The sequence below is a fragment of the Trachurus japonicus genome, chromosome 11, assembly GCF_045865225.1.
Source record: "Trachurus japonicus isolate A0001 chromosome 11, Traja_1.0".
Taxonomy (NCBI): Eukaryota; Metazoa; Chordata; class Actinopteri; order Carangiformes; family Carangidae; genus Trachurus; species Trachurus japonicus.
This window is the reverse complement of record NC_140917.1, coordinates 19,981,322-19,994,698: the sequence shown is the minus strand read 5'-3', so window position 1 is coordinate 19,994,698 and position 13,377 is coordinate 19,981,322.

The window sequence follows — 13,377 nt, the reverse complement described above, 5'->3', positions numbered from 1 at the left end:
AGTGTGCCTCTCCAATATTTTTATGTTCTCTCCCACCACTGCATTCCTGTAACATTGTGGCTCTGATTCAAAGGGATTCACTATATTGTTAAAGCATTTATGGAATGGGTGTGAGATGACATTCAATTTCACATCCTCCATAATTTATTTTATTTTATTTTAAAGGTAGCCTACACACAACATCAAAATCTTTAAAACACCAGTGATCTGTTATTGACTAAAGGATAAATCTTGGCTTCCAGTGAGCACCAGTAACTCTATTGGCTTCAGTCCCAAAAACTCAATATTCTTAAGACAAAAGGAAGCCTTTACGCTTACTGCATATTTTCACAGAGCCCAGGATATTATTTTAATGCTTTTATTATATTGGGACGTATCGGTGTAAAAATATTTACAAAATCGGCTAGTAAATGAATATTATGTTGAAATATACTGGAGGAAAATGAACTTACATCAAAAGCAGGTAATTCATCCACACCATGACACCAGAAGTTTAGGGTTATCGTTATCATCTAGCTAGCATTCAACATTTGTTTATCATCAAGTATTAGTATGTTCAATAACTGCTCTGGAAGTTATTCTGATATCAGTGACCATTCCAGTGACTTTCTCTCAGTCTGGATGATATGCAGCCTCCTACGCACCAAAATTGACTCAACAGATTTTTATCAGCTGGGACACGTATGTGTGTGATAAGGTCAGCCAGTCTGGAGTCGACAGTGGTTAGTGCCCTTTTGCCCCGAGGTGATGTAAGAAGGTGTACATTGAATGAACGGAGGGACATGCAGTCTGAGCAGCCGTCACAGCCATAAATGGAAGAGCGAGGAAGATAGCGAGTGACCTAACATCCACCGTTGACGTGGGACTAGAGCTACTCACTGAGCAGTTAACAGACACACACACCCACACACACATGTGCACCTTTGTACTCGACAGATAAAGCACCTGCGGGTATGCAGCTGATGGGAATCAGTTTTTGGATTTATCTTTCTGACTTTCTCTCTTTTACTGTATCTCTTCCTCCAAAATAAAACAACAGACATGGTTGCAAATGTAAGAAGATAAACTTTAAAAAAAAGCAGTCAGCTGCGATACAGTAAAGAAGCATCTGTTGCTGTTTTTAGATGCTTACCTGCTGTTTTTACAAATGTAGGTATGTTTACATTTTTTGGTACGCACAAACAGAAAAAGATGTTAGTTCTATGAAAAATATTTTTTGATCTGGATGTCAGTATAATATGAACTGCAAGAATAACTAAAGTAAGATGAAAAGGGAGAATCTCAAAACAAAATATATCTATTAAGACTTCCCTTTTGCACATCTAGGTCAATTTTCGACATTGTGCACATTTTTTTTCACAATCTCAAGCTCTCGCACAGACACAGACCATTTGCAGACTCCTGGTTCGCGGCTAGGTATGACATCGTGCAATGTGACATCACTTCCCTCTGAGGCAAGTCACCGCTGACTCGACTGGAGCGTGAACACATAGGCATGCAGGGGGTTCTGTGTGTGTTTGTGTGTGTGCATGTGGGCACATGACATCACAGCATCATCACTGCCCATCTCCCCAGCCAAAGCTGTGCCTCTTGAAGCAGAGATTATGTCAGAAAGTGCCATGCTTGCAGAGCTGCCGTGGCTGCTGCTGCTGCTGTTGTTGTTGTTATTGTGGTGGTAGCTTTGATTCCTGTCCTTCCTCCCCCTCAGTCTGTCACTGGAGAGCTGAAAGAAGAACAACACTGGACAGCTGACAGATAAGGCAAAAGAAGTGGACTTGTTTGGCCAAGGATGAGGAAAGGCCAGAGGGCAAGCAGCTCCTCTGACTCTGACGAGAATCAGCGACCATGGTTAAAGGACCCCAAAGAGCAATCGTCACCACATGGATGCTCATCAGATGAAGATTCGGTGTCAGATTCAGATGCGGAGGCAGGGAGTGCGATGAAGAGGAGTCAGAGGTTCAGCAGCTCTTTCAGCTTTGGAGAGGATCAACAGCTACAGTCGAGGAATGAGGACAGAGAAGAAGCGTCACCAAAGAGCTCTAATGGAGTACCCGTCACTGCACTGGTGGAGACTGAACTAGCAGCAGAATGCACACGACTGGAGAAACAGGACAACCTTTGTGGCAAAAATGAAACGCCAAGGTCAGGTTTATTCAGGCCTCAAGAATTATGGCTGGCAGTGACAAGATGCCTCTCCCTGCGATGGCCTCCTTGTCTGTCCATCAGCAGACAAAGCAGCAGGAAATTAGCCTTCCAAGTGGACCTTGACCGATCAGAGGACGCACAGTCTTCCCTTAGCTCTGAATCTACCAATGAGAGCCCTTCGAGTGCATCTACCTCAGATGACAGAGAAGTGACGTCGAGGAAACACGAGGAAGAGCAAGTCAAAAGCAGAGGGGTTAAAAGCCGTCCACCTCAACGTCATGGAGTTTCTCGGTCCTCCCCCAGGTTGCCAAGAGCCAGACAAGCTACAGACTCTTTGTTAGCTTCAATGGTCTTGGAGAAAGAAATGTTCCTGAGAGTTGAGTTGGTAGATTCAGGCGAAGAAAGGGATGATTTACGCTACCGGGCCGAATGGAAGCTGTCAGAAAGAACTAAGGAACTGGCAGAGGGAGTGTGGCTCTCTCGAAGCCAAAAGAAATGATGGATTGACCTATTAAGTTAGAGGTTTGGTTGCCTTGGATGGGGCAGACTTTATTTCATGCACCCATCAAGTTGGCTTGGTAACTGCAGCCATATTAGTTTGGTTGTTACAATCACTTTAATCTTAGTAAGTGTAACTGCTGATGAAGAATGGCCTAGATTTCAGTAAATAATCAGTCAGATTGGTTTTACATTATGCCTGTGTAAACCACTTTACAGACTGTGTTGATTCAAATGCAGTGACTGTAGCTAACTAATTAGAAATGCTATTTTCAGAAACACAGTACTGCAGTTAGTGTTGGTGTTTATTTTTCTGCCTTTCTGGGTCTCTTAGAACATTTTATACATGGCTGGCTCCATGTGTGGGAGGCAAGGAAAATCTAATGGAACATGTTATGCATTTATGAATAAAAGTATTTTTGTCATTTATGTTTTATTTTATTCAGTGTTTTAAATTGAAAAAATAATTTGGTAGTAAATACAGGTAAATTGTGGATAATGATGCTGGATAGGGTGGTCCCCTACACCAAAGAACATTGTCATATCTTGCTCAGTTTTGGAAAATAGGATTTGAAGTCATTTTGCGTAAGTAAAACAATATTCTTTGTATATTATTAAGGAAATTTAGCACAGATTACTGTCAAAGCCCAAATGAAATTTCATGCTCTGTGTGCCTGCAGTCTTTGGTAAATCCCACTGACCTGTTTTTTTTTTTGTTTGTTTGTTTTTCAAAAGTCTCAGACAGAGAGTTTGATGTCTTGGGGCTTGTGTGAGTAAGAACATGATGGAATTTAAATGTAGTCCAAGATGTCTGCCAGAGCAATTACATTTCCAATGTGCTACAACAGCCTGTCAGCTGGAGTGTGTTTAAAAAAAAAAAAAATCAAAGCCCAAATCTAACAGTCTTTCATTACAACACTGTCAGACAAAAGAAATGTGAAATAATGTGGTCTCCTCAAATCTCGACAGTCCAGCCTCCCTCGCTCTTTGAAGCCATCACATGCAATATGACAATGTGTGGCTGCAGAATTATGATTTTGCAAGACAAGTGCTATTATTATCTCTGCTTTTCCAAATGGAAGAATCCCTCAGTGTTTCTGTGTATAGCTGGCAGCTATTTTCAACATGCATGCACACAGCTGAACCATTTTTACATAACAGAGATATGACTAGGCAAGGGGTATGTTGTGAACTACTGCTTGTAAATGTAACCTCTGCTAGCAGAAGTATTGTGTCTGAATGTGCCACTAGAGACTTTAACTTTCCAAAAAAACTGTTGGTTTATGTAGCGCTTAGACTATTTTTGACCCTGTTAAACCTTGAGCAGTTGCTTAGAGTAAAAGTTTCACTGCCAGTCATTGCATTTTATGCGTTGCTTGTGGTGTTTTCATTTCTTCTGTAAATCCTGTTTCTGGAAACAGCAGAGCTACAAGTACAACATGCAAATCTTGTCTTCTAACATAACACAACAAATTGTTATAGCACTGCAACAATTTTTTTTCAGCTTTTCTAATATTTTTGACTGATTATGATAATGGTGAAAAAATGGAGCATGTTTGTACTGTGGAGCTGTAATCAGGAGTGCTGGGAAAATGGAAGGAAAAGAAAAGATGAATTATGAAAAATTAATAGACAGGAGTCTGAAAAAAAGGGTCGGTAAACTGCCACAGTCAACCAGGTGGTTTCACTTTGGCATCAATGTAGTAGTCTGGACTTTGGCCCTCAAGTACTAGTTCTGCACCCCAAATTTGCACTCTTTGTGTGCACAACATAATACAACACATGTTTTACACGTGAAAACAAAAAGAGAATGAAAAAGTATTTGCAAAAGTGGCGGAAATTAGCCTCCACTCTTGTGAGCCAGGAGTTTCATCCCCGAAGCAACAAAACTGGCAACCCATCATCACTAATGACTGCCTCATTAGGCAAATGATACATGTACCACAGATGACGACACAGACTTGTAGCAACTATTCAGTGCTAACTCAAATCCTCTTGGCTAAAGTATCATTAAATACTGAAAATGTGACTCCTCACGAGTCAATGTAGAGCAGTGAAATGAGGGAAAATAATAACAACAAATAGACAGCATCAGTGAGACTTGTTAACATTAGTTTAATTAATGCATCTGATGTATGTAAATTCATTCAGGCAGTTGTTAGTTACTTTAAAGTTTTCCCATATCCACTGCATTATACACAATTGCTATCGAACTCAAGTTACAAATTATTTAAGCTGATACTCTATTAATGGAGCAATATGTAGAGAATTCATTCTGCATTTCTGCATATAAAAAATGTAAAGAAGTCAACTCTTTAAGGTCCATAACATTTAAAGGGATAGTTCACCCTAGAATGATATTTCGCTCATTATCTACTCACCCTCATGTTGACTAAGGGCTGGAAGAATTTTCAGAGTCCACCGTCCCTTCTCTGAGTTACAGGGGGTCCTGCGTGATTCGCAGTAACCGCACTGACGCCGGCGCAAATCACGCGAGATTTGGACGGACCAGGAAGAGGAGCTTCGAGAAGCTTCCGCTACAAACAAGCTTAAAATATAGACTTATTTAATTTTTTTCGGGACAATTACGCAATTTGGGGCTTCAGCACAAGACGGACATTACATACGAGCATCATGGAGGTATTTGGATGTCCCTTTGCAACCGTTGCATTGAAATGCACTGCTACGCCAAGACCCCCTGTAACTCAGAGAAGGGACGGTGGACTCTGAAAATTCTTCCAGCCCTTAGTCAACATGAGGGTGAGTAGATAATGAGCGAAATATCATTCTAGGGTGAACTATCCCTTTAACAACCCTGATCCTAACCGTAACCCTATTAAAAAAGTCACTGAAATTAGTAAAAAGTTCCTTTTCTCATAGGAGCTTATGTATTTTATCTGCATTTTATCTCCATATGCACTCAGTAATTTCAATATGAATTGTATGAAACAAGTAATGTGCTAATACAGTACCAAATAAGTTGTATGCCTGATGATAGCATGAGCATCTACAGGTGGTTGATGCACAATGTAAGGTCACCTGTGCATAGGCAGAGAAGAGTATTTACAGTTTCAGAGATGGTATTTCCTTCATCAGCACTTGCCAACTATTGATCCCACTCCTTTTACTCCTCAACACAAAGTTTTCATGACTTTGTCTTTGGCTGGACAGAGCAAAAACTATTAATAGCCTGACCTATTCGGTCAGGAAGCACTCCAGGTTGTGATTATTCCATCATTCCTTGGCAATAATCATGACTGTGAGAGTGAAAAAAATGTTCATCTGTCTTCAAGAGAGGGACAGAGTTTAGAACAGCGTGTTCCCTCCTTCCGTTTCATCCTCTTGTCAAACAAGTGTGTTTGTAAACTGTGCTGGAAGGAACCGTCCCCAAAGATAGTTACATAATGAAGTGATGGATGGTAAATCCCAGCAGAGGACACACATTCCAGTTGCCAAAGGACAAATACGACTTCATGGAAATTTGTGGTTGTCTGACCAGACAGTAATTATTTTATCTCCTTATATTATATCAGATTTCAAGCTTTTTAGAAAAGCCATTATTCTCTTCCCCCAAATAAAAACCCACAACAATATACATTAAGATTTCAGACAGTGTCTTATGTAATGACCAAAATGTTAACATAATACCCACATTCCTATTCCTATGCAAGCAAAAGGTAGGAGACACAGAGATTGAACTGCCTTACTTGCATACTGTTAAGCCAATATTTGGCTGCTGAAATCCTAACTGCTTTAGGCATGCAGAATGGGATCTGAAGGTCTCTGTCCCTCTTGACAGGCTTAAAGGAAATTAGATGGGATTGCAGAGTATTTAGGAGGTGAATCTATGGGAGCCGTGATTGTGACTCAGCAGCTGGCACCGTCACCTCACAGCACATACCTTGTTGGATTCTCTGCCCTAATCTTTGCTTGGTTTGCTGTGGTTGTGTTTGAGTGATCAGCTATGTTGTATGGATTTATCTAGGCAGGTAGTTGCCACATTATTCCATAATTGTACTTCTGTATTTTTAACCATGGAAAATTGTATCAGGGAGGTGAGGTTGATCTTGTGGGCCACTGTCCCGACCCTCTGGGCTTGCTTTACCTACGTATGTTTTGCATCAGCATGTGTGCTTGTGGCAAAAAGCATGCAGATGAGACTCAAGTGTGAGCCCGCAGATGTAAAATAATACCAACAGTGGCACAGAGAAGCAGAGGGGACACTTGGCAAGTTGAGCACTTGACTCAGGATGATGAATTGGAGTTGGAAGTCGATAGTGCGTGTGTGGTGCGCGTCTGCAGAGGATAAAGGAGAGTGTGATGGATTATTCCTGCAGGGCATTTGTGATGATTAGTCATCCCTGGACACACACACACACGTGCACACTCTCACCAGCAGACTTTGCAGATGGCCAAAAGTGCTCTGGTGACATCACTGGCTGTTTTGGATTCGTATGCGATGTGTTGGTCCTCCTGTGCTCATATAGTCTGCTGTATGCTTGTGTGTATGTGTCTGTGCATGCACATCCATGTGTGTGACAGTGTTACAACACTGAGCATGATGACTATAGGACAGATTATTACGGGAGACTCTTCAGTTTTCCTTCATGCTGTGTTGTGTGCACCCATAGTACAGTGGGCTGCACACATCCATTTCTGACAGCAGTGCAGTGTGTAGCACTAGCTTTCTGCCTTCCATAAACAGTAGCACTTGGAGGATGCATTGAACTGGTTGGTTGGTTAACATTATCGAGCTTCACCAGCTGGGGATTATGTGCCTCAAAGCCATATAGGACATTGCTGCAGAGAGAGGGATGGGCATGACTAATTTCCACTAATAATTCTCACTAATATTACCCTTCCTCCATCCTCATCCAGAAAATCCGGTAAGCCTGAAGCAAGTGGATCTGCTGTGTTGTAAGATGATTTCTTCTCTCATCCGTGTGGCTTCTTCATAGTTTCTTCATCAGAACTAATAAAACTGTTCAGGTGGCTGATAATGTATTTTACAACCCAGACGACAAAGACCTTTTAATTCCCAATAATTGGGTAATAGGGTTCAATGGAGCTCACTTGAGGCGGCACTTTTAACATTTCAGCCATCTGCTGGCCTTTGTGAGTTTGCATATTCTCCCTGTGCAGGTTAGAGTTAGTGTCATTAACTGGTGACTGTTAATTGCCTGTAGGGTTGAATGAGTGAATCGATCAATGTTTCTCTCCATATGTCAGATTGGTGGTGATCGACCCTGCCTCTCGGCCAGTCTCAGCTGAGGTCGGCTCAACCCTTTAAGGATGAACATCACAGCTAGTGGATGGATGGATCTTGCTTAAAAACTGTGTGAGCACTAAACAATGACACTGTCTTCTCAGTTTAATCTGAAATCCGTAGCTTGTCATATTTATGTTTTGACTGCCTTAGGACTGTCACAAGAGAGTAAAAAGTGAGCAAAAGAGGAACAAGTCTGGGCGCTTTTCCGCTGTTTTGCTAACCCTTCGCCTGGCCATGTGCATTTGTTTTTAATGAAGCCGGCGAAAAATCAATCCATGGAGTGGTGGATAACGTTATATAACATACAATGTTACGACATGTATATCTGTGTAGTCTTAACTGTCATAAACAAAAGATTACAAGTTCAAGCACGTTTGTGTCGCCGAGACAAGAGCTGGGACACCGGGGCGGCGGCCCAGTACTACACTGATGTTGCAAGGTTGGTTTTCAGCCATGAGACGCCAGGTGTAAGACAGAGAGCCTCCATTCTCACTCGTAACAAGTCACAAGTCATGTAGTTAACTTTCACAATTACTCCAGAGCTTTTTAATTAAGGTAACTAAAAATGTAGCATAGCCACGGGAAAAATCCTGCTCAGTTCCTCTTTAAGTTTATCCTCTCTCCATTCTACACATGAGTTGGGAACTGCATATTTGGACTCTTAATAAAGCTATAAGATATTTCATGGAACTAAAGTGTGTGGGCAGTGCTGTCACCTCTGGGATTCTACATCTCATACATACTAAATCCATATCTCCACAAAGAGCTGGAGGCCTGATGCTCTGATGTGAGAAAGTCAGACTTGAAATTCAGTCATTGATCTAAGTCCAAGTTATTGCTTTCAGAAACTAAGTGCCACTAAATACTGGGTGAACAAGAAACTTCAAAACTTTGAAACTATTTATTTGTGCTATGACGGTAGAGCATGATTAAAACATTTGTGTTCTGCCTGCATTATATGCTTGTAACATATGCTATAGTAACCTACATTTTACTTTTCATGTTTTTTTCTGGTTTCTTTCATCTTTTTCTGAAGATGAGAGATGCTTAACATTTCTCTGTTGTACAATACAATGTGCTATGTACTCTAGTATTTCTAAGAAAAACGATGAAATCGGGGAAAAGCTAAACAAAGTCAGGCTTTCTTATTTCAAGCATCAAAAACATCCCGGCACAAATCTAATTATATGGTTCAATGTAACATGAGGCAAACCGTGACAAGTAGTTGTGGTTGGTAGCTCGAAAAACTTATGTGTCATTTACTGTATGTTGATGAGCTTAGATGCCTTAGAAATGCCTTGAGCGGGATTTAAGTTCTTGAGCAGTGTAAGTGAAAAATTGACCATGTTATGCTGTGTTACTGCACAGTGTCACATGGCAAATACATTATTAGACATGGCTGCACCTTTGGAAAAATGTTCCAAAATGCATGAGGCATAATCAGTGCCTTGTTTTTCAGGTTTAACTGATCTCTATTTAATTGACTCAGACAGAATAATAATGCCATGTGCACAGGAAAAGTATTTTTCAGTCGAAACTAATCAGATGAAAATTTGCTGTCATAGCAACCTGTGCAGTGATTTAGGGGTCTGATGTTTCTCGACGCTACATAACACAGCTTTGTTGAGCTGCCTGCAGTCTCTTCTTCAGCACAGGCCTCACATAAACCACTCTGAATTATATCATGAAATACATTTCGTGGACTGTGGTCTTGCCAGCATATTAGTTTTCGAAGTAGTTTCAGGTTATACATCAATCCTCATATTGTTACAGCAATTGCAGATCTTTGAAGTAAACTGAAACCTGGTCCATTGAATCACCCCAGGTTTATTATCTGTGTGTTTTTTTGTGTTTTAAAATATGATCAAGATGAGTGAAGAGGTAATAAGGCATTTTCAGATTATACAGACACCAAACTGAGTTGCATGGCAGCAGCACTTGCAGATGGATCAGTGCTCTCTCTCTGTGGTCATTGGAAGTTCACTTATAAACCTGTCAATTAACCAAACTTGCAACATGTAAAAAAGAAGTAGCTACAGCAATAACTTATAAAAGCATGAATTCTAATGAATTGTTTGCTTCAGAGGAGTGTGCTATATAAAAGAGACATTAAGAATGGATGGGTTGGGTTATATGTATTTCCAGAAGATTTATGTTATTTGTTAAAAAGGCAGCGCATATGTTATATTTAACATATATATTTATACATACCTTTATTTTACCAGGTTGTCCCTTGAGATTACATCACTTCTGCGAGGGCGACCTGGGATATGTAATGGTGGGATGAGCCAGGTGCGTGTCATGACACAGGAGCTTCATGCCACTCTTAATGTGACACTGTACATAAAATATGACGTAAGTAAATGTCACTTGGTCATTATGTAAACATGCAATACGTGACACGGTTGGAGTTGTGGTGCACATGCGCAAAGCTAACAGAGTGAAAGTAAATATTAGTTCTTAAACATTTACAGGCCTTTGATTATTTTGTTGTCTTCTCTTTTAAGTGTTATCCTTCAGTGAATCTTAGCAATATGTAGGACAACATGCAGGTTGAATTCCTCAAGAGCAAAGACGTGATCAAAATGGGAAGCAAATGTGACACAGAGCAACTGTAGCACATAGAGAAACACCAGAAGTCAGTAAACTAAGCCTCAGCCTCTGGTTCTACACTGTCTGACCGTCTTAAACTACCCCTGGGTGTTGAACTGAGGATAAATAATGATATGATAACTAATAAAAAATATTTTTTCTTAAATCAAAGCCACACAGGGTCACTCTAATTAATGAATTTAATTAAAGACACCCATGGATGACTTGAAAAATGGAGCACTGGATATTTTGTCAAATTTCCTCTATTGAATAGATTTTGCCCTATGGGGTGAGAGTCAGGCAGTGGGTTTATGGTGCTTCAGTCCCTCGGGCTCATTGCTCATATCCATGAGAGTACAGTAGGTGATGTGTCAGAGGATCACAAGGTCTTTGAACTCTGCCTCTTCCCTCTTCCGTACAAGATACACATATAGGCTAAATCTATAGGTTCCCAGGCATAGCACGGTACCTATGTTCACATCTGCATGTGTTTGCTTTTACTTGCCTCAGTGGGCTCATGCTGGTGTGTGTGCATGCGTCCCTTACTGAATTCAGTTCAGGCTTGTTTAGACACGTCCGTATCTGCCCCACTGTACTCATTCTGTACGCCTCAGTGAACAGTGCATAGTTCAAAGTATGTTACATAGATTGCCCAAGGGAGAATCTGGCATCCAAGCAGAATACTCTCAACTCTCAGCTATAAATATAACACAACAATGAGATACATTCTTCTAGTGAGGACTTAGAGCTAATGAAAGAATGTTTCATGCCACTTCAACCAGCACCACTTATTATTCTGTTTATATGCCTTAAAAACATGTTTCATCTGATTACATAAGCAGGAACCTCACTATTATTACTCAGAAATTTTGTGAGAGCGGGTTAATCTTATTTTTAGGCAGGGTTGTGTAATGCCTTGTCTTTCTCATTAGGACACTAAGGATCAAATGGCAGAGGAGAGCGGAAGTGATGGAGCATGTGGATGTCCTCAAGTGAAGAGAAGAAAAAGACCAGATGGGGCCAAACGGCCTGGCAGACATGAGCTGTCTCATTTCATGGGCCGTCTCTTCCGAGGATGTGGCCAACAGAGGTGTGATCTTCAGGGAATCAGACAGGACTAGACAAGTAGGTTTAACCTACACCCTACGTACTGTATGTATATCTCAAATGACAGAGCAGCGTCTCTGCTAGAGATGGGTTTGGACAGCTCACACAAACTCATAGTTAGACAGAAACATGAGAAAACTTGTTATAGATTACAGCTTTACAGATTAATAATAATAATCAACATGAGATCTACAACTGGAAATCAATGTACCAGACCTATAATGAATATAAGTCTGGTACATTGGTTACACCATTAGGTTTTAGTCCTGGCTTCCATTCTACACCTTCCAAAGTGTTTTGTTCTCGTCCATTTCAGGTGCATTTTCTGTGCATACAAAACTCACACTTTTACTCAGCTGGAAAGTTGGTGAGGATTGCCCAGAAAACCAGGAGACAAATTAGTGGTGCAAGGTTTTTTGATGATTAACAAATTTAAAGTATTTTGAAGATTTCAGACTAAGATGTATGACAATATTGTTCTGCTGTGTTCTACTGGAACAAAAAGTTGCTCTCCCTCTCTTAAGTCGTCCAGCGGCAAAATTAGAGTCATATTGTGTTTATCTTAGAAAGATCGAAGTGAACTTAAGGTTTTCCTGTAATTATCAAGGCGTGGGAATTGTTCGCTTTTCTGAGCAGTTGACATTTATGACATTTAGTATCATAATTTATTATTTGCATGCTCGTGTTGGCGTGGATCAGTGTGTATCCTGATTCACAGGGCTAGAACCATGAAGATACTGATTCATACACAACACAAGTGCTTGCTCAAAGTTTTCTCTAATTGCCAAGGCGACGGGTAGCCTGGAAACCAGATCAGTCAGCGAGCTCATGTTTTTTCGTTGTTGCAGATGGCTAGAGATGGGTTATCAATACCCAAACACCCACCATAGCACTCAGACTGAATGTTAAATTCTAGCCATTTATCCTAAGTTACTAAATGAAAGAAGACACTTGATAAATACTCGAGATAACATGTTTCATTATTATTATTATTTATAATTATATTTAGCACAGCAGAGTTGCAAATTGCCACCTGCAGATACCAACAAGTTCAGTTACAACGCTGATATTCTAGTTACAGGACAAACTCAGTATCAGTGTATGTGAGTGATAAATGTGGTTGTAATATTGCTTGCATGCAAACCAACTCCCTTATACACACAGTCACACAATCAGCACTAACACTTTCTTGCTGATACAGTCCATAAGGAGACATGTTCCCTCACCCAGGTGTGCAGTTTAAAAATAAATTGTCTGGTGTATATTTTCTATCTGGAAATGAATGGGCTGTCACCAGCTGTCACCAGGTTGGATACGGTCAGCTAAACAGCATTAAAAGCAAGGCAGATAAATGCAGGATGTGGGCACATCAATCCATATTTTGCCTTTTTGTCTCCCCTGTTTGTTTTTGTCTGTATACAACACATTTCAAACCTGGACATGTGCAGTAATTGAAAAGCTTTACTAAAACTTTTTTTTTTCTTTTTAAATAAAAAAGCAGTACTTTGGTCGCTACAGCAGGTATGGATGTACTGTGTGAACTACAAAGATAGATTTAAGCATGCGGCACATATTATGCTGACTTCAAAAAAACGCAATGCGACAGCTTTCATGGAACTTATAAGAAAGTGAAATCTCCAAGAGATAACTGAGTGGTTTATCTCTAAAGGCAGCCATGGTCCAAGCCCGAAGGCTCTGGGGGAAATCACTGGTGTGTGTGTGTGTGTGTCATTGTCGGAAGTTTTTCTTCCTGCTATCTTTCCTCA